Source organism: Cyrtonyx montezumae, unplaced genomic scaffold, assembly GCF_038088225.1.
Source record: "Cyrtonyx montezumae isolate F1298 unplaced genomic scaffold, pur_monq_1.0 scaffold_4, whole genome shotgun sequence".
In the NCBI taxonomy this organism is placed as follows: domain Eukaryota; kingdom Metazoa; phylum Chordata; class Aves; order Galliformes; family Odontophoridae; genus Cyrtonyx; species Cyrtonyx montezumae.
The window spans coordinates 15081150-15099397 of NW_027072045.1; the positions used below are offsets into that span (position 1 = coordinate 15081150).

Below are 18248 nucleotides of genomic sequence, written 5' to 3' on the forward strand. Positions count from 1 at the left end.
AGGAAGTGGCTCAGAATAAACTTCTGGGTCCGTCAACATACAAGAACTCAATTGGATTACCTGACGCACACGGGAGCATTAAAACTTAAGCCTTGTAGACTGATGTCACTTTCAGCCTCTGCCAATCCAGAGAGAAGGAATACACCAAAGCACAGACCGATGGGCTAAGGGGGGTGCATGTTTCTTTTGTGAACAGCAAAATCCTTCAGACTGAAGCAACAACATGGATAAGATTTTGATGTGTTTGTCTGACAGAAAAAAAAAATACTGAAAGAAGGGATTTTATTTTCCACTATTGCTTGAAAATTCTGGTTAATTATTTCGGAGTGCAGAGCTTGTGGGATACTACATGACAACTCTGTGCTAAGCATAAGAAAGTGGAGAAAATACCTTAGCAAAATGGAAGTTTAATATGACTTATTTAAAAAGCTCTTCAAATTGGTTGTTCCTCCATAATCCCACTTCTCTTTCTCTTGGAATTCTGCTTTATTATTTCAGTCTCCAAAACAGTTATCTTCTGGTATGAACTAAATAGAAATTCCTCTGACTCCAAAAAGTCTAACTTTGTTCACTCAATTTACTTCCAACTGTTAAAAAAGAGTAAGAAGAAATGATCAAAATATATATTACGCATTGCAATGGCAAATATCTACTCTTATTGTAACATCAATATTCTGAGAGAGCACACAGCATCTTACCTTTAAAAATGACACTCAGGAATTTGATGATGCAGCAGAAAATGTGGTAACACACAAAAGGCCAAAAGCTACATCAAACAAGAAAATATTCAGATCAGGAAAACATCAGAGCTAAAGTCATAATTACTCCAGATTCTCATACTGTCTGATTTAGCAGCTAACACTCAGTCATGTTATTTATGTCTTGTTCTTCCTTGGACTCTCATTATCTGCACTTCTGACTCTTGACCTTCAGAAGTGCTTTTCCAGGGAGTCTTTAGAGGTTCCTTCTCTTTCTCCTTCCAACATTGTATTTGCATTCCACAAAACTGCTTTTGTTTTTTTCTTTCTCCCTTTTTCAGTGTGATTTGAAAATGTGATTTCAGCTACTGTCTCAGTGCTATTGCCTCACAGATGTCTCCTCTTTAGATATCTCTCTTCATATTCAGCTGAAAACCTTATACAACCTCTGTGCCAGTCTTCATACAACTTGTTACGTTGGTTTAACATGGCCAAAATAGCCCTGATGCAGTCTAATTTCCTTACTTTTCACTTTTTTTTTTCCCTCTTTTTATCTTTCTTTTAGTCACTGTTATCCCAAGCACATATGCTGGGATTCATCTTGAGTTTGGTCGTCTTCTTCAGTCAACTCATCCATGGTATCTGGACTTTGACATGTACTTTTGCATTAAATTTTACAAGTTATATTCTTCTTTATCTATCTGTAAACAGCATATATTCAGGCTTTCATCACTTTATATTTTAATTTCTGCAAACCTCTCTCCTCAGACAGTGACAAATACGATATTGCCTAATCCAAAATGTTGCAGAAACCTCCATTTTTCTGAATTCTCACACTGGGCATATCACCCACCTTTTTGCATCCCTTCACTAGTTCTTTGTCTTTGTAGCAGTAAATATATATATATAAATCTGCCATATATCTGCAAGGAATTCAAGTAGAAATAAAACTAGATAGAAAATTCTCGTATCTGAGATGTTTTTAAACACAACATCTTGGAATCAGCAAACCAAAGTTACTGTTAAATTTTTGCAGCAGCACAGTAGAAAGTATTTCCTGCAATTCCTGCACTGGCACTGATATTACCCTTCTTTTTAAGCTTGAAATGGATCCAGATGCCAACAGGTCAGCTAAAGGCTATTGATGATAAAGAGAAACTGAGCATTGATGCACCTCAGAATGTATGCAGCCTGATCATCCAAGACAGTCATACTAGCAGGAAATATCAACACAGAAGTTTGTGGCTGTTCTTTCTCCAGGTAATGAATGGGAAAGAGACATGGAGTTATTTAGTAGGGTGCATTTATAGCCACCAAATTTGATTTAAGTGGACATGTGTATAATGCTGTTTGTGGAGTTAATAGGGCATGTGGCTTGTTGAAACATTTTTCTAGAAATAATGTGTTCTGTGAATATGCTCCCATTAAGTCAGGTAGAAATGTTGATTTCATTAACTAATCAAAGTGACAAAGTAATTTATACTCTGTTGCTTTAAGAAAACACTCTACTGCCATTCTTCTTGTGAAAACATGGTCCTGGTTCTGACCTATCAACACCAGTGCAAAACTGTGGTAGCTCTGTTGATGTGATCTATTGTATGGATTTGTGAAATCTAATTCTTAACCATAGTTCCTTCTTGATTCTAAATAGTCATTCAAATGAAGCATTTTAGAATAACATACACCTTGCACTGGTCTGAACTAAAGTGATATTTCAGGCTCACAAATCGAGAGAATATGAGAGCTTCATCTGAATCCATTCTGTTCACCTACTGTATTCTCTACTGTGCAGAGATGATGCTTTTGTGATAGTGGCAAAGTTTACGTAACTAGCTCACTATGAAAGAAGGTTAACAAGATGAGAGACCATTTATCCTAGTGAAGGAACTGCTGGATGGAGGCTTAGGATCTCCCCTTATGCTCTGTCCAGCTTTCTGAGACCTGGCAAGGGTTAGAATCCAATTATTCTCTGGCATTAATGCCTTTTCATCCCACAGAAGCTGAAGTGTGGGAAGCTCTTAAAGTTTACATAAAGGTGAGGATTATTATTTACTTCTCAGCTGATGATGGTACATGCAGGCTGCTAGTGCTACAATCACAGGTCAAACGTGGGGTTTCTATGAAAAAGTGAAGACTCACAGTGCTTCTGTTGAATTTGAACAGTTTTTATTTCAGAGTCCCATGGAGTGAACTATAAACTGTTTGAATGGTCAGAGCTAAATGGACATCACTCGAACCTTAAAAAAAAAACAACAGAGAATCTCTCTTTTTGTTTCAAGTCTGATCAAAGTCATACAGAAGAATCTAATTACTTCTGATATCAAATTTCCATGCATCATCCCTATATGCAGTAAATATACAACTTAAAGATTTGTTTCCATGTGGTTTCTAAGCAGATTGGAGTTGATCCAGTCATCTATATTTAGGTTAGCAAAGTAATATAGGGATGTGAGTCTATGCTCTTATTCTGGTCTTTGCAGTCAGGGTTGTTTCACTTCACTGTCTTAATGGTGCACCTGGTTGGATTTTTGTAGCCCTGATCTCAGCTGTGAAGGAAAATATAAGCCAATATATAATATGTATAGCTGAACACTGTTTCTCTCTGAGAAATAATTCCTAAGGTAATCTAAAAAGCACTGACCTGAGGGTGGTGTTTTGTTGCTGTTTGTTTGTTTATTTTTAATTTGTATTTGAAGAAGGCAGAAAGACAGCATAATTCATTTCTTACCTGCCTCTAGTGACACTGTTTTTTCTTAAGAGGAACAGTTGACAAAGGCTGCATGAGACCCATGGGAGTTTCTAAATCTTCAGAAAGATCTGTGAATGGGTAAGACCCACTTGAAACCTCATTTTTAAAACAATCTGTTTAATTTCCTTTTGATTATTTCACTGCTCTTGAGTTATGGTGTGAGGCAATAAGACATGATTGCATATGTAACTCATGTTTATAATACCTGATAGTGGCTCTCCTGATCCCGTAAGTAATTCAGTGATAGACAGTATTCCTATGAGATATCTTTTAAGACATCTTTCTAGGATACAAGAAGGAAAAGTGTGAAGCAAGTAGTTCAAGATATAAGGTACAAGCTGACATCCTTTAACAGTTAAATGTTCACAGACTGCAATGGAGTCACTCTCTAAATAAGAACTGTAAACTCATGCCATTAATCTGAGGGAAAAAGAAGATTAAAATTTCTTTATAGGTTTCTGGAATATGGCAATGGAATGCCATGTGTATGCATCATGTATAGTTTCATTTAAAATAGCCATTTGCTGCAGCAATTACACAGTTAGAAGGAAAACAATTTCTCTTCTCTCTCCTGGAAAAGAGATTCTATTTTTAGTTTGTTCTTGGCCACTGCAAAGAAGCCTGCATACATTCAGATATACATTTATATATCAGATTAACACTTTATTTGTGGAGTGAAAATATTTTTTTTCTACAACAGTTGAAGGGATCAAAATAATAAAAGCATATTTTTGGCTGTGACAGAGAGAATGTATTGCCAAAATCCAGCCCGGTGAACTCACCATCACCACTCTCACAATAATTCCAGTTGGCTGGACATGCTTCTCTGACTGTCCATACTTTGCTGCCAGCTTACTCGATGTGCCAGCTCCTTGAACGATGGCAACTCTGACAGAACTTTGCAGGATCAGAGAAGAAGGGGTTAACAGGGTTATTGACATTTCAGAGACCACAGTTAATAGGTTGGACAGACAGAAAGGTCACTTCTACTGAGCTAAGTACCCCATGATCACAGTCCCACATTCACAGTCATGTTTATAACCTGTCGCATGGTGCCCCATGGTGGCTGCTTTCCCTCTGTCATATTTGCCAAAGCCAGCAACTACTCTACTGGTCTTGATAACAACTTACAAAAAACCTTAATTCATGATTATTTGCTAATAGTTGTATTACATACATTTTGATTTACATGGTTTTAATGCCTGCTATACTTATCAACAATTAGAAGATGTGATTCTTGGTTCATTTTTAAATACTTTTTTAGTCTGCATTTCTTCGGTTTTGGTTAGTTTCTGGAAATTTCTTATTTCACTTTCTCATATGAAATGGGATTTTTATGCCAAAAGCAGCAGTAGAAAAATGCTTAAGCAAAGATATTACCAAACTATTTTATTTACTTCATGTAAGCATTTATGTTCTGGAATTTACTAAAATGTTTTGAAGTCCAGGCCTTGCCTCTGTGTTATCTCCCTTAGCAAACAATACTTATCAACCTGTTTTCATGAGAAGACATGGATGTTGATCCTGGCTGGAACTTATCAAGTGATAGTGTGGGAAAATTGGCCCCCTGGGTACCAACAGTTCCTGCTGATCTCTTGAAATCAGAATGAGATGAGGAGATGGTTTGTCTCGTTCATTTCCAGCAGATGGCTTTCACTGCTGCAAGATACCTAGGTGCCTATGTGATGATGATCTACGAATATTTTAAATAAAAAACCGATAGACCTACAGTGGCTGATTTGCACAGGTGGCTCAGGCTGAGAAGTTGATGAATTTCAACTTTTTGCAGTGCAATTTATTGAAAATTAGTTGTGAAGAAAAAAAACTTGAATGGACTATTCTTGCAAAAAAAAAAAGTCTTTAAATAGATAACTGAAATGATTTTGTAGGAAATCAATGCATGCAGTTCTTCGCCTGTTTATCTAAATGTTGCTATCTTGCTCATGCTCCACGTATGCCTAGAATATCTTTCTATTTCCAGCTTGTCTAAAATGACTGCAGGCATAATTAAATATTTACTTGCAAAACAGCTATTGTGCTTTAAGGAGTGGCTACATACTATCTGTTCACCACAGACCCACTCAGCTGAAGCCTATTGGGTTTCTGCATACATTGCACCAGTCCATTTCAGTGCGAAAATAAATCATACCTTACTGTTTAAATTCTGTGGGCAAAAATAACAGTTTTATGTAGTTTTGAAATGAATTTTATGCCACAGTGTCTAATTATTTTATATTTTTGTGTATGAAATTTGGGTCAGACACTGAGATCCATTGCTTTGACTCCAGAGATTTCAGCCCAAACTGTTTGTTTTGCAGTTTGTAAGTATCAGTGTGTTATAACAGTGTTTACTACCAAAGATGTGGTAATTGATAAGAACTTAATGAAAATACTTGATTGTCAAAACTACATCCTAATACAATTTAATGACTGCTGAATCTAAACGTTTTAATATGATGTTCATAAACATACCATGCCTATGTTTGGAGGTGAGAAAGATTGCAGTATTTTGACATAATTCAGATTTTTCTGGCACTCTTTTTCTATAAAAACATTTATTAGACACTCAGCAACTGCATAATTTAAAGCAGCAGTCCAAAGCCAAGACTAATGCTGCTTGGACAGCCAAACTGAGGAGTTAAAAAGTCACTTAGAAATACCTCTCTGTTAAGAAGTGCCAACTTTAAAGACTATAAAATCTTAATGAGATTTTGATTGTGCCCTGAAAAACAAATATGACAAATCTGAATCCTAACCAAGGCACCATTTTTTACCCTAAAGGGACCGATATCCTTCTTTACTTTCAAATTTTAATGTGGTTTTAGCCTGAGGTAGGATGATCAGGAGCAATAACTCTCCCCAAAAGACAAAGATTGACATCAGTGATCTGCAGGGCCACCGGCCTTGTTGCAAATACCCATAGGGGTTGAATACGATTCACCCCACCTGGTTCTTTCTGGTGGAGATCCTTTTGCCAACAGAAAGAATCACGTAAAGGTCCCATGACCCACATCAGCCAAAATCAGCAAGGTCAGCCTGTCTGCAGGTGAAGATGGGTATGATCTACCCAGACTAAATTGTGCTGCATTGTCTGGAAGGTTCATACTACTTCTGCCAAGCTGAGTTTCACCTTTGCCATGCGTAAATATGACAGGGAATGCAACGTCTGACCATGAGCTAACGTAATTCAACAAGAAGTGTCAAACCTAAAAGCCGGCTAAGTCAGTTCTCGGGCTGTCTCATGCAAATGATGGGTGGTGACATGGGAGAGGCTACCTTGGTAACAAACTTACAGCCTAGCTGGGAGACCTGGGGGCAGTCTGTGCAACAGTTTTATTTTGTTTTCCTATAAATCGTCATGCATAGGTCTGTAGGGAACTCTAAAGAAACTACTTCTAACTTAAGGGATTGAAATGGGGTCGCTTAAATTGAGAATGTTGAGGTCAGAGAGTGCAGATTTTTCCATTTAATGGGCATGTGTTTAGTATATTGTTGAAGTGAATCTTTTGTTAGCAGGTAAGACTGAAACATCCTGAAGCAGCATCTTTACTAGGTAGAAATCTATTCTTTCTAACAGTGATGTGGAAATATAATCTCACTGTGTTACTTCGAACCTTCAAAAATGTGGCATAAGCCATTCCAATGTTTGACAGTGAGTAGGATGTGAAATGTCCATTTTACTGTGCTCTGTGCCTAAGTGGCAGATTTTATGTATTTTTAAATACTGTTCAGAAGGTCTTTTTTAGTACTATGTAAGTGTACGTATGCAAAGGCTTGTTTCAGCCATACTGACATGGCCTCAAGGCACGGAGACTGTTAACAGGGATATTGCTGGAAGAAAAGGAGAAACAGGGGAGGGAAGGGAAAGGAAGGGAAGAATAACAAACAGAATATTGGAATACCAAAGCAGAGTACCCACGAGAGGTGCCAAGAGCCAAAGATGATAATGTATAACTCAAAATCTCACAGGTAAAATTTAGAGAACAGTGCCAATCCAGATACAGAACAGACAGATGTTACACCACTCCAAACACCCAGCAACGAGATAAAGCGCTGCCGTGCCTGCCAGGCGTGCGGGGGGAAGGCAGGGACTGCCAAGGCCGTGCAGGATGCCTGGGAGCGCTAGGAAACGTATGCCTGAGTGCCAAGGTCGGCTGCCAAAGCGCCGGCGGGGAGTGTGAAGGCAAACACCTGAAAAACGCAATTTTGCCACGGCAGGCCCGGGAACAGGGTATAACACAGGGCATAACGAGCTGGCACCAGCAGCCCGGGCCTCCCCTGGGCCGTGCCCACAGGGGCGGCTCCGGGGCGGCGGGGGCGGGGCGCGCGGAGGGGGCGGGCAGCCGCAGCCGCGCCGGGCGGGCGGAGCGCCGTGCGTGTGCGCGGCCCGGCCCCGGCTCATTATTCAGCGGCCGAGGCAGGAGGCGACGGGACGCGGTGAGCGCGGTGCTCGGGGACGCTGGGGGTGGAGGCGGCGGCGGTTGGGAAGCGGGGCCAGGAGCCGGGCGGTGCTCCCGGGGAGCGGCAGCGGTGCGGGGGCCGGGCCCGGCCTTGCCGCTTTGTTTACGTTCCGGCGCGAGGGCGGCGGGCCGGGCGGCAGCGAGCTCGGCGGGGCCGGGCCCTGCCCTTCCCGCGGGGCATCCCGGGACCCTCCCCGCGCTGGGCTCCGCCTTGGCCCGGCGGTGCGGGGGGAGGTCGGTGGTGCCTGGGCGGATAATGGCGGGGCCGTCTTTGTTGGTGTGACAGGAGGGGCAGCGGGCTCGGCGCCGGGCTCCTCCTCTTCTCCGGGTGGGGGGCAGCAGCTCGGTGAGGGGAGGTGCTGAACTTCCACGACCTTGCCTTCAAAACGTCTCCTGGAGCAACAAACGCTTCCCGTAATCTTTCCGATCGTAGGGCCTGGGGGAGGTGGGCAATGCCGTTGATTCTTTTGCCGTTTAGTGCTCGTATTCCTTTGTAAACGGAGCAAGCTGTCTCTTTGCAAATTTTCTTTGTAAAGTGTCATTAGCAGCATCCAGCTTGGCTCCTGAAGCCTGTTTTCTTACGCTTTGCTCTGTGAAGTGCTTCCACCAGCAGAGCTTGGCCTGGACACTGCTGATAACCCGCAGATACGAGTTCCACCCGATTGTTTTGTTCCCCCACCACACTGTGAGAAAGCATCGCTTTGAATTTCTGTATCACGGCAGAGCAGGCTTTGAAGTCTTTCAGACAGTCCAAAAACTCTGTGCTTTGGCCTATCTGATAACACAAAGGGTGCTATACTGGTTTGTGGATGGCAAGTATTGCTTGCCTCCCGGGCATGTGCTTGTAGCATTTAGCAAGCTTACCTTACAGCTGGCTTCTGTGTACAGGTTACTTGGCTGTAATGGCACACAGCTGAGGTGCTGAGACACAGACTTCTGGAGGTGCCAGCAGAGGTGCTGCTAGGGTAGACATGTTAATGCATCTAGCTTTATCTGTATGTCTGCAGATATATTGGATAGATAACTTTGTACTTATTCAGAGTGTTACTACATGAAGAGAAATGGGGCCCAACCTGGTTAAGGATAGCATCCAAGTGAGCTTACTGATAGTTTTGAGCATCCCTTGTGTATAACAAAGGGAAACTTTTCCTTCAATAATAGCAAAGAAAAATGGGTTGAATTTTGAATAGTCTCGTGCTTTGATCTCAGTGTGTGGGAGCAGCCATCTTGTCATTCCCCACTTGATTCAAAGGTGTGTACATAGGCTGGTTAGAGCAAAAGCTACAGCAAGGAAGGGAAATTGGTGTGGGACAATCACTGGTTCTATGTTCTCAGTTTCATCCCTTAAGAATTTGAATGCTAAGAAGCTCTGATGGAAATGCCTGGTTCTGGTAGGGAGTGCTGCAATGCATGTGATGCCCATACATGCACCAGGCACATTCCAGCCCTACTGTCAGATCCTGGCAGTTTCCAGGGCCAATTGGGTGAAGATGTGACAGGGAAGGAAGAATTAAACATCTATTGTCCAAAAATAATCCAGAGTTGAACAGGATGCTGTGTGAAATTGTTGCTTTTTCTTTGAAAAGGAAGAAATATTAATAGTGTCCTCTAGTCTCCCAAGCTCTTTTTGACCTGGAGTGCCTCTGATTTACAAGATTCAAAGTAATCTTGTGAAGTGTCCTGTACTTCATGGAGATTTCTAGGTCAGCAACATTAGAAAAAAATACTGTGGTATTGAATTTTGTGGTTTGAGACTTCTTGTTCCAGGTAGAAGTACAGCTGCCCTTTTTTGTGTGGCTTTTATGTTTTAACTTGCAGTAACTGAAAGTTGGTTAGGGAGGAAAGCTTTGGTTGTCCGTGTAGGAGAGCACACACAGCAACCTTCCAAATTCCTCAGGTGAACTTGTTACACTGTCTAATTGTTACCCTAAGTATAGGCAACAGCAAACGTTTGTGGATATTGATGTCTGAATTCATTTGCTGCTTGCAACATACCAGAAATTATTGCTTGTGGTTTCTTTTAGCTACTTGGTTATCTATTCCCTTTGTATTTTCTTTTTTTTTTTCTCTCAACTGCTTAAATTATTTGAATGGTTACTCTTTAAAAGATGCATAGAAAGCACATGCATGCTTACCTCTTCCTTTCTGAAGCTTTGTCCAGTGTTCTTGATTAATGCTTAATGATTAATTGACCTTCTTGATAGTGTAATGAAGAGTATGGCATGCCATTTCTTAAACTTCATTCTCTTCCTCCCCTTCACCCATGGGGAAAAAGTGCTGTGTGTTTATAGTGTTCTTTAGAATATATTATTTTGTATGTAATGTTTATTGATACTTTTTTTTGCCAATCAATCTGCTTTTCATCATAGGCTTCTAATAAAGACTGAATGTTTTCTTGCTGTAAATGTTTTCTTAAGGAAAAACCAATAAACCTTTAGTTCTTCGTTCAACATCTGCAGAAATCTGTTTATATTATGGGAAGACCTCTTGGTTCTTGAAGGCTCTTTAAAATCCAATTGAAGCTACTTGTGCTGTTTTCCTGCAGTGAAGTTCATCACAGCACACTCATGGATTCTGAAAAATAATCTTTATGTTGCTGAATTAAGCATCCAAATATATAATCTTCAAATCTTTTTCAATAATTACCTTGTTTAGTTTGAGATGGCAGTCTTACCTCTAAACTTGATAAAGGCCTTTCTGGTTCTTCTTGTGAAAGGAACATTTTTTTTATATATATCTTTTACATTTAAGCAGATAATGCTCCATGTATACGATCTATTTGTGTGAAAATACAAGAGTATTTGTTATAATGTATGTACTACTATTCTTAACAGTGACTCCAGTATCAGTAAATTGGTTGATAAAATCCTTATTTTCAAAGCAATGACACGTGTTTCTATTTCTGTAGTATCACACCACAGTTTCACATTCAGTGGCTATCAAGCTTAAGCAGTCTTTTCCTCACTGTTACCCTGTTCTGGCTGCTGTGTGGCAAAATAGATCAAGGAACTAACTGAGGCAGGTGAAAAAAAATTCTTCCATGTGGACTATTTTTCAGCCTGATTAATTCCCTTGTGTCTAAGCTGACAAGTGTACTGTTAAAGAGATAGGAAGACAAGGAGGCTGCTGGAGTGAGTTGCTATCAGTTGTGCACATGCATGAAGATTCACAGATTAGAAGAGTAATGCAGTGCAAGTGGACAGACTTCTTGTGCTGAGAGATGCTTGCTTAAAAAAAAATCCGTGTGCAAATGGAGTCTCCTGCTGCTGTTACCTAAAAGCATCCTGAAAAAGCTGTTTATTGTGATTGTATGCACTGTGGAGGCCAAAAAATATTGGAGATGAGTACATGTTAGAATCATAGAACTCTTTGAGTTGGAAGGGACCCTTAAAGGACGTTTAGTCCAACACCCCTGCAGTGAACGGGGCCACCTACAGCTCCTTCAGGTGCTCAGAGCCCAACCCAGCCTGACTCCAGGGATGGGGCACTCACCACTTCTCCAGGCAACTTGTGCCAGCCTGATTGTAAACAAAAAAACCTCTTTCTTATCATATCCAGTCTAAATCACCTCTCTTTTATTTTGAAACCATTTCTCCTTGTCCTATCACAACAGCCTCTGCTAAAAAGTCTGTCCCTTTTTTTCTGTATGTATATAGAGAAGCAGGACCACCTCCCTCACTCTCCTGGCCACACTTCCAGTGCAGTCCAGGCTTTGTGGGCTGCGAGAGCACATTGCTGGCTCACATCCCCCAGTATCCCCAAGTCCTTCTGGGCAGGGCTGTGCTCCACCCTCAAATCCTCCAGCTGGTACTGATTGTAGGGGTTGCTGTGACCCAGGTGCAGACCTTGCACTTAGAATTATTGAACCTCATTAGGTTCAGCTGGGCCCACTGCTCAAATTTGTCTCTGCCTCTCTGTTAGGCAGCAAGTATTGATCTAAAAGTTTTGAGGCATTAACTTGCTGTGGATGGATGTTCTCTTCTACGTCTATCTGTATTTATCCCTTCAAAGCAAGTGAGTATCAGTAAGGGGCCCCTTATTGTAAAGTATATAAATTTTTGAGTTGAGACTGAAGATGTGGCATTGATGACTGTGTTTCTTCTTTCTTTAAATACTATTTGTGAAGAAATGCTTTTCTGGTGAGGCAGTGCTTTACTTAAGACTAAAAACTGGATGTCAGGAATGTTAACTTAAAATGGTTAATGTTTTCTTTTTACTGTAGTTTATATTTTATGTGTAGGAATAAAAATGCTTGCTAATGTTTTGTGGCAGAAATACTTAGCATTTATCTTTTTGTGTTTTTTCTGCTTGGTAGAGGTTGCTGTTCATTTAGTGTTTAGAACTTCCCTTGCTGTAGCTTTTTCCAGCCCATTATAGTTCAGTAAAAGATGAAATCTTCAGGAAAAAAGTGTTTGGAATATCTTACTCCTCCAATGTCCCAGCTCTTTCTCAAAATGTGGAACTCCAGGTGTATTTCACTGAGGAGTTTAAGCTGTATGTATACACCAAATATAGGGCGGAATTTAGTACTATGTATCTGTAAAAGAAAATGTATCTTGTGGCAGAACTGCAGCACTGCTCAACTGTGACTTGTGTTGTTTTGAGAAACGTATGGTCTTAGAGTTTGAAAGTGATGCCCAGAAGCTCAGGGCCACTTGGTGATGGGTAGAGTACATTGCCAGTGCATTGACTTAAAACATTTGGGAAATAAGTGGTAATATTTTTAGCTTTGTATGATATACCCTTCAGTAAAATGAATTTGAATTTGAACTGTTAAAGTGAATGAGAATTGTGATAGTTTTTGAAAACAGCTTATATTTTCCTTAGCTGATATGAAAATTGGTGTGTGAACTCAGTGAATGCAGCAGGCATGATAGCAAGTCTCCCTTTGTGTGCTAGAAAACTTCCCCAGTCTGTGTAGCATAAGGAATACTCCAGTTCATGGTCTATTTCCAGAACAGCCAACAATGCATAGTGCTTTGCTTCTGCCATATATTTTTATGCTAAGATTTTGGGTGTGAACTCCTCCAAGAGGCTGAGCTGGCAGCATCAGACTGGTCTGGTTCCACCTCTGCACAGATAGTCCTTACAAAGAGAACTGCCCTTACTCCTCTGTTCGCAGTATTGTTACTTAGCTGTTCTTTATTTTGTAAAATATCTTACCAAGCCTTTTCTAGTGCCTGCTTTTTTCTTAAATTCATGTGTGAAGAGATGATAATCTTGGTGTATGAAGCTTATAATTAGTAGTAACACTTTTCTTCTCAACTTTGGGCACATTTTTTCTGAGTGATTAATAGCTAATCTTTGTTTCTTTTTCTGTCCAAATGGTTTGCCTGTAAGCGTGGTACTAAAATAAACCTCATGGTTGTTGTCCATATTGTCACTTTTATTGTTGGATAAATGCTGCTTGATATGTGAACAGATGGGATGCTTATTAATCTTTCTCGGTTGGAAACTGTAGAATAATGCTAGATGATGACCTGCAAAAGGTATACTTTGATGGTCATCTGTGTTGCAAACAAAGTGAATGCTGTATATGTGTGTGCTCGTGTACATACACTTCAAATAAACAGAAAAGGGGAAACATCAGTTCTGTAGTAGTACTGAAAAGCTTATTCCCCATAATTGTGAATTTTGAGTATTTATTAAAAAAAAAGCAACGTGCAAATCTGACAATCTCTGATTACTTATGTTCATGTACCAAGCTATTTTTAACTATAAAGCCTGAAAGCACACAGGCAAAATATCTTGGTGTTTACTCTTAACTATGAACCGTGACCAAAATATGTGCTCCAGTCACTGTAGTCTGTGTCCATTCATTCTTAAACACTTATCTTGTATCTCAGTTATCTAAACAAAACCTCAACTGCCTCCTATCTAGTGTTTTGTTTGTAGTGAAATGAGAAAAATGATCACCAGGTATCACATTTCTGGCTGTGCTCTCAGGCAGGGATGCACCCAGCTCTGTGGATCTATGTGGTCACATGCACTTGGGTGCGTAAACTGATCCCCCTGCTGCCTGTGGCTGGGGGCTGCTGATGGGGAGCAGCTCTCACAGCTGTGGGCCTGGGGTTCCTGGGGAAGGAGAAGCTGACCAAAAGGTGGCATGGGAGGCCCATTTGAAATCGGGAAGAGCCTGGCTTGCAGGTGTAGAGAGGAGTTGTTTCTATCTGTAGGGTAGTTTTCCAGCTCCTGCTGCAGTACTGCTCCGTAGTTCACACATGTTCAGAGTTCATGCACTCAGAAACCACCGGCCTGCTCAGGTGCTGGGGGTGGAGGAGGGATGGGGGCATCTGGAGCAGAGGAAGACACAGGTGGGAAAGTAATTGCTGCCTTTCAGAAGGTCCATAGAGATGGTGGAGCCAGGCTCAAAGGTGCACAGTGAAAAGAACAAGGCTCATAAGCTACAAAAATAGAAATTTCACTTGGCCATGAAAGGAATATCTTCCCATGTTGAAACATGGAGCACTACAAAGGTCCCAGGGCATTATAGAATCGCCATCTGTAGAGACTTTTGGCAATGCACAAATTGATGTACAAAGAGCAACCCTGTACAAATATAGGTTGAACGTATGCCTGTCTGGAGCTGGTAGATGATCCCAGGTGTTGCTTCCAAGCCATGCTATGATTCTACTGTTGTGGGTTTATTTTATTCTGAGGTAGCTTAAAGTAGTTGGTGAAACAAAGGCACAGATGATGTAGATAAACAAGGCTGTTAGAAGCTGTGGAGGAAAAAACGGAGTTGTAATAAATATCTTCTTTCAAGTCTGCTAGTGGCAACGCTGGCATTTCTCTGCCCTACACTGAGCTTTCCAGCTGATTAGGCCAAAAGTGCTTGCAGGCAATCGTAAAGAACAAAAAAAAGGTTATGCTGCCTATCATGCCTTTGTTCACTGTGGTGAATTTAAAATCCAATCTTTGACGGAGCAGCCTGAAGTACCCAGCAATTCAGCCAGCTTAAGTTTGTCCAGGCTTGCCTTCTGCACAGGAGCATGTTGGCAGTCACTGCTGCAAAACTGCAATCCTCTGCTGGGTGGGCGATGGTTCCTCCGGGAAATGGTGGCACGGAGCAAACCAGGTCTGATTCCCAATTGGTGACAGCCACAGTTCATGTTGCAGAGAAGTGAGGGGGCTAAGGCCAGCTGGGAGAAAGATACTTAACACATGCACACAGCTGTTCATGCGTGGCTCCAAAGATGGTTCTGGAAATCTAGTGTCAGTGATAGTGCATCTCTGCAGGCCCTAAACGTATTCTTTAATGTTTTAGGGCCTAAATTTATGCCAGAATGAAGCTGACAGTAGTTAACTATGCTTCCTGGGTCTTAAGTTTAAAAATACAAACATTATTTCTAGCATTTAATCTTAAGTTTTCCTCTGGAAACAGTAAAAAGTGAATGCAGTGGCTGACGTGCTGGTCGGCATGGATCAGTTGGTCATTGCTCATTGTGCCTGTGTTTTGGATGGTGAGAAGCATGACTTCCCAGGCAGTTTGGAGAAGGAAGGGTAGTAACACAATATCCTGAAAAGCTTTACTTTGTTAGCGATATTTGAGTTAAATCCACTTGTTTCATTTAGTGCCAAAAGAGAATATTCAGAGGGGGTAACAGAACGATCATTGTGTGAGAGTGGCTCATTTAACGAGCAGCCAAGCTTGTCAGCAGAGTGACTTTCTTTGCGTGGCTTCCTGTAATGCAAAGCTCCTCCTTGTTCAACAACAGCCAGTGTTTCTTCTGTTTATTAAGCTGAAACATGACAAGATTTTTGTGCCACTTGTATGGCAAGATGTGGAACAGAAAAAGTTCTGTTTCTAATAAGTTTATGTTGGCCATGCAAGGGTCTCATTGATAATAATGCGGGGTTGAGGGGAAATCAGAAAATCGTGGTGTGACTTAGAGCTACTTTATTCTTCTCCTTTTTGATTTGAGGTTCTTTCTTTCTACTTCTCCTCAGAAATTTCCTCATCACAACTTTGTGTGTCACTAGTGTGCAGTGCATAGCAGTGCTCCTGAAGGTTGTGGTCTTGAATAAAGAATGGGAACTCTTGAGCTTTCTAGTTTGGGAACTTCTGTCTTAGCAATGTTTTGGTAGGATGGAGCACCAGGCACTACTGAATACCAAGAGGAAAAGGAGAAGTTGGATACCAAAGCACACCCTATTGCTGCCTGTAGTAATCCAGGACATCTGTGTTGTTTCCCACAAACCTGGAATGCAAAGCCTTTGTTTTGAAATGTAGTTTAAAACCACAGTGCCCTCCACCATTTTGGAGTTCTTTGTTCTATCCTAACGCTATTATTGCTGAGGTATTTAATGCCAAATACTTGACACAGGATTTTGTAGCACTTTAATCTGCTTGTATTCAACAGATAAATGAATGAATTAGTGAAAGTAGCACATTTGTAATTGGATTCTAAGTTTTTTGTAACTGGGATTTAAAGTTAAAACCTTTTACAGTTGCTATTTTTGGTCAAACTTTTGATGTGATTCTTTAATGCACTTTTAAAACATACTGAAAACTTTTCCCCCAGCTGTTATGTGGCTCTGCTTTCTATTGTTTGGTAGTAGTTGTCTTCTTCACTTTTGATATTAATGAGCATTTTAGGTCTCTTGGTATCTTTTCTTTGCTTGTGTCCTTTAAAAAAAGTCAGAGAATCTTTCAGGCTGCTTCTGCCAGAATGCTTTGTTTCTGGATGCTTCATCTTCCTCTGTGAGAAGAAGTTAAAGAACATGCATTTCCTTCTACCCCGGAGTAACCCTGGAACCAGATTTCTCTTCTGGCCTTGTGCAGATCTTGTTGAGGATCATGTTTGCTGATGGCTTGCCTTCTGACACTGTATTTCTGCTTTGCTGGCAGTCTCTGGGTGGGTGGAGATCTCACACACGCTGGCAAGCTTTTGTCACTTTTGCCTATGACTAGAAGTATCGTTTCTTTAGGAAGGTAGCTGAAACAGAACACTCAGATTGACAACTTATGCTCTGCTCATGAATTTCAAGTTAGATTACTGTTAAGCTTTTTAAAATACCTGAGTAAGTTGAGTAGGCAATGACATGTGATTCTGCCCCAAGGGAAGTATATAACACAATAGAGAATTACATTTTCTGGAGTGCAGCAGTTCCAGTCGTGTGGGAGGGTTCTCGTTTTAGTGGGACTTATAAGTTGTTTGCAGATCACACTCCTGAACACTACTGAATTTGGTATTTCCCAGCTTTTTGAAGTCTTTGCTGAATTTCCACTGTCTTCAGATTTTAACATTGCAAAAAATGCTGGTAACAAATGTACCCTACCGTAACATTGAAAATAGCCTATAGGAATAGAATGGTGTTTTTAATAGGTGTCTGTAAGGTTGTTTCTTCCTCACAGCTTTGTTTAGTACTTACATATTTTAAGCCTTTTAAAAAATGTTTACCTCGAACCTCTCTCCATCTACTGTCCTTTTGTATTATCTTTGTTTGAAAAAGGATTAAGGAAGTGGAAGATCCATGCCTTATCCTATTATTTCTGTAAAAGGGAGTTTTGCTAAGAATAGTCTTTTAATCTGCTGTCATAACAGCTTCCGTGCTGAACTGTAGAATTCCAGAAGTTTTTCTTCTAATGGAGCCATTCTAGTTTATGATTTCTGTGGCAAAACTGACCTACAAGTGACAGTTGGAAAAGTGTTAGTTTCATCCATTGTGATGATGGGATTCATCATGGAGCCCTCTGTAGAGAAGCAGGTTCGTGTGACGTTGCCCTGAGGAAGCTGCAGAGGTCCAGTCCTATGAAATGTAGTGCTGCAGTGTTTGCCGAGTGAGAATTTTTGGTAGATGTAGCTGTGTCTGTTCTCTGACAGTGTTTCTTCCTGAGAAATGATACCAGCTGCATTCTCTTCAGATGAATTAAAATCATGGTTCTAGAATGTGCTTAAAAAAAAATAAAGGCTTTAGAAGAGAAGTAGGATGAGTATCTTCAGGGTTACAAATTCTGGCTTACAGGCTGTTTAGTATTGCAGACTGTCTGCCTATTTACATCTACATGACATGTGAATCTTAAACCTATCTTAAAAGGGAAGGACATTTCTAGCTACAAAATCTCTACTGATGTCTCATCACTTCTTTAAAAAATGCTTAAGAATAGAGAAGAACTCTGCAGTGTGTTGCATTAGAAATACAGTGTGTGAGCTCCTCTGTTGGGTCGTGTGATACACCCTTATCACAGCGCAAAGTACAAAGACCTGGGGAGCTTACATTCACAATGCCAGTTACGGTGCTGTGGTCTATGGAATGAGAAGTGATTTACGAAGTGCTGCTGGCCCTGGGGAGCAGTTAGCAGGGAGGGTGGGCTGGTGCTCCCGGGCAGCTGTGTTT

General features: G+C 40.9%; 1 protein-coding gene across 3 annotated transcripts in view; it reads left to right on the forward strand.

The window, feature by feature from the left end:
- Window positions 1-7814: 7814 nt before the first annotated feature.
- The window catches only part of MAPK8 (mitogen-activated protein kinase 8), a 41629-nt gene continuing 31195 nt past the window's right edge, over window positions 7815-18248 (forward strand). For all 3 annotated transcript variants that reach the window (XM_065746211.1, XM_065746210.1, XM_065746213.1), the window contains exon 1: window positions 7815-7884. The gene's annotated coding sequence lies outside the window, so the exon portion shown is untranslated. The remainder of the gene's footprint in view (window positions 7885-18248) is intronic.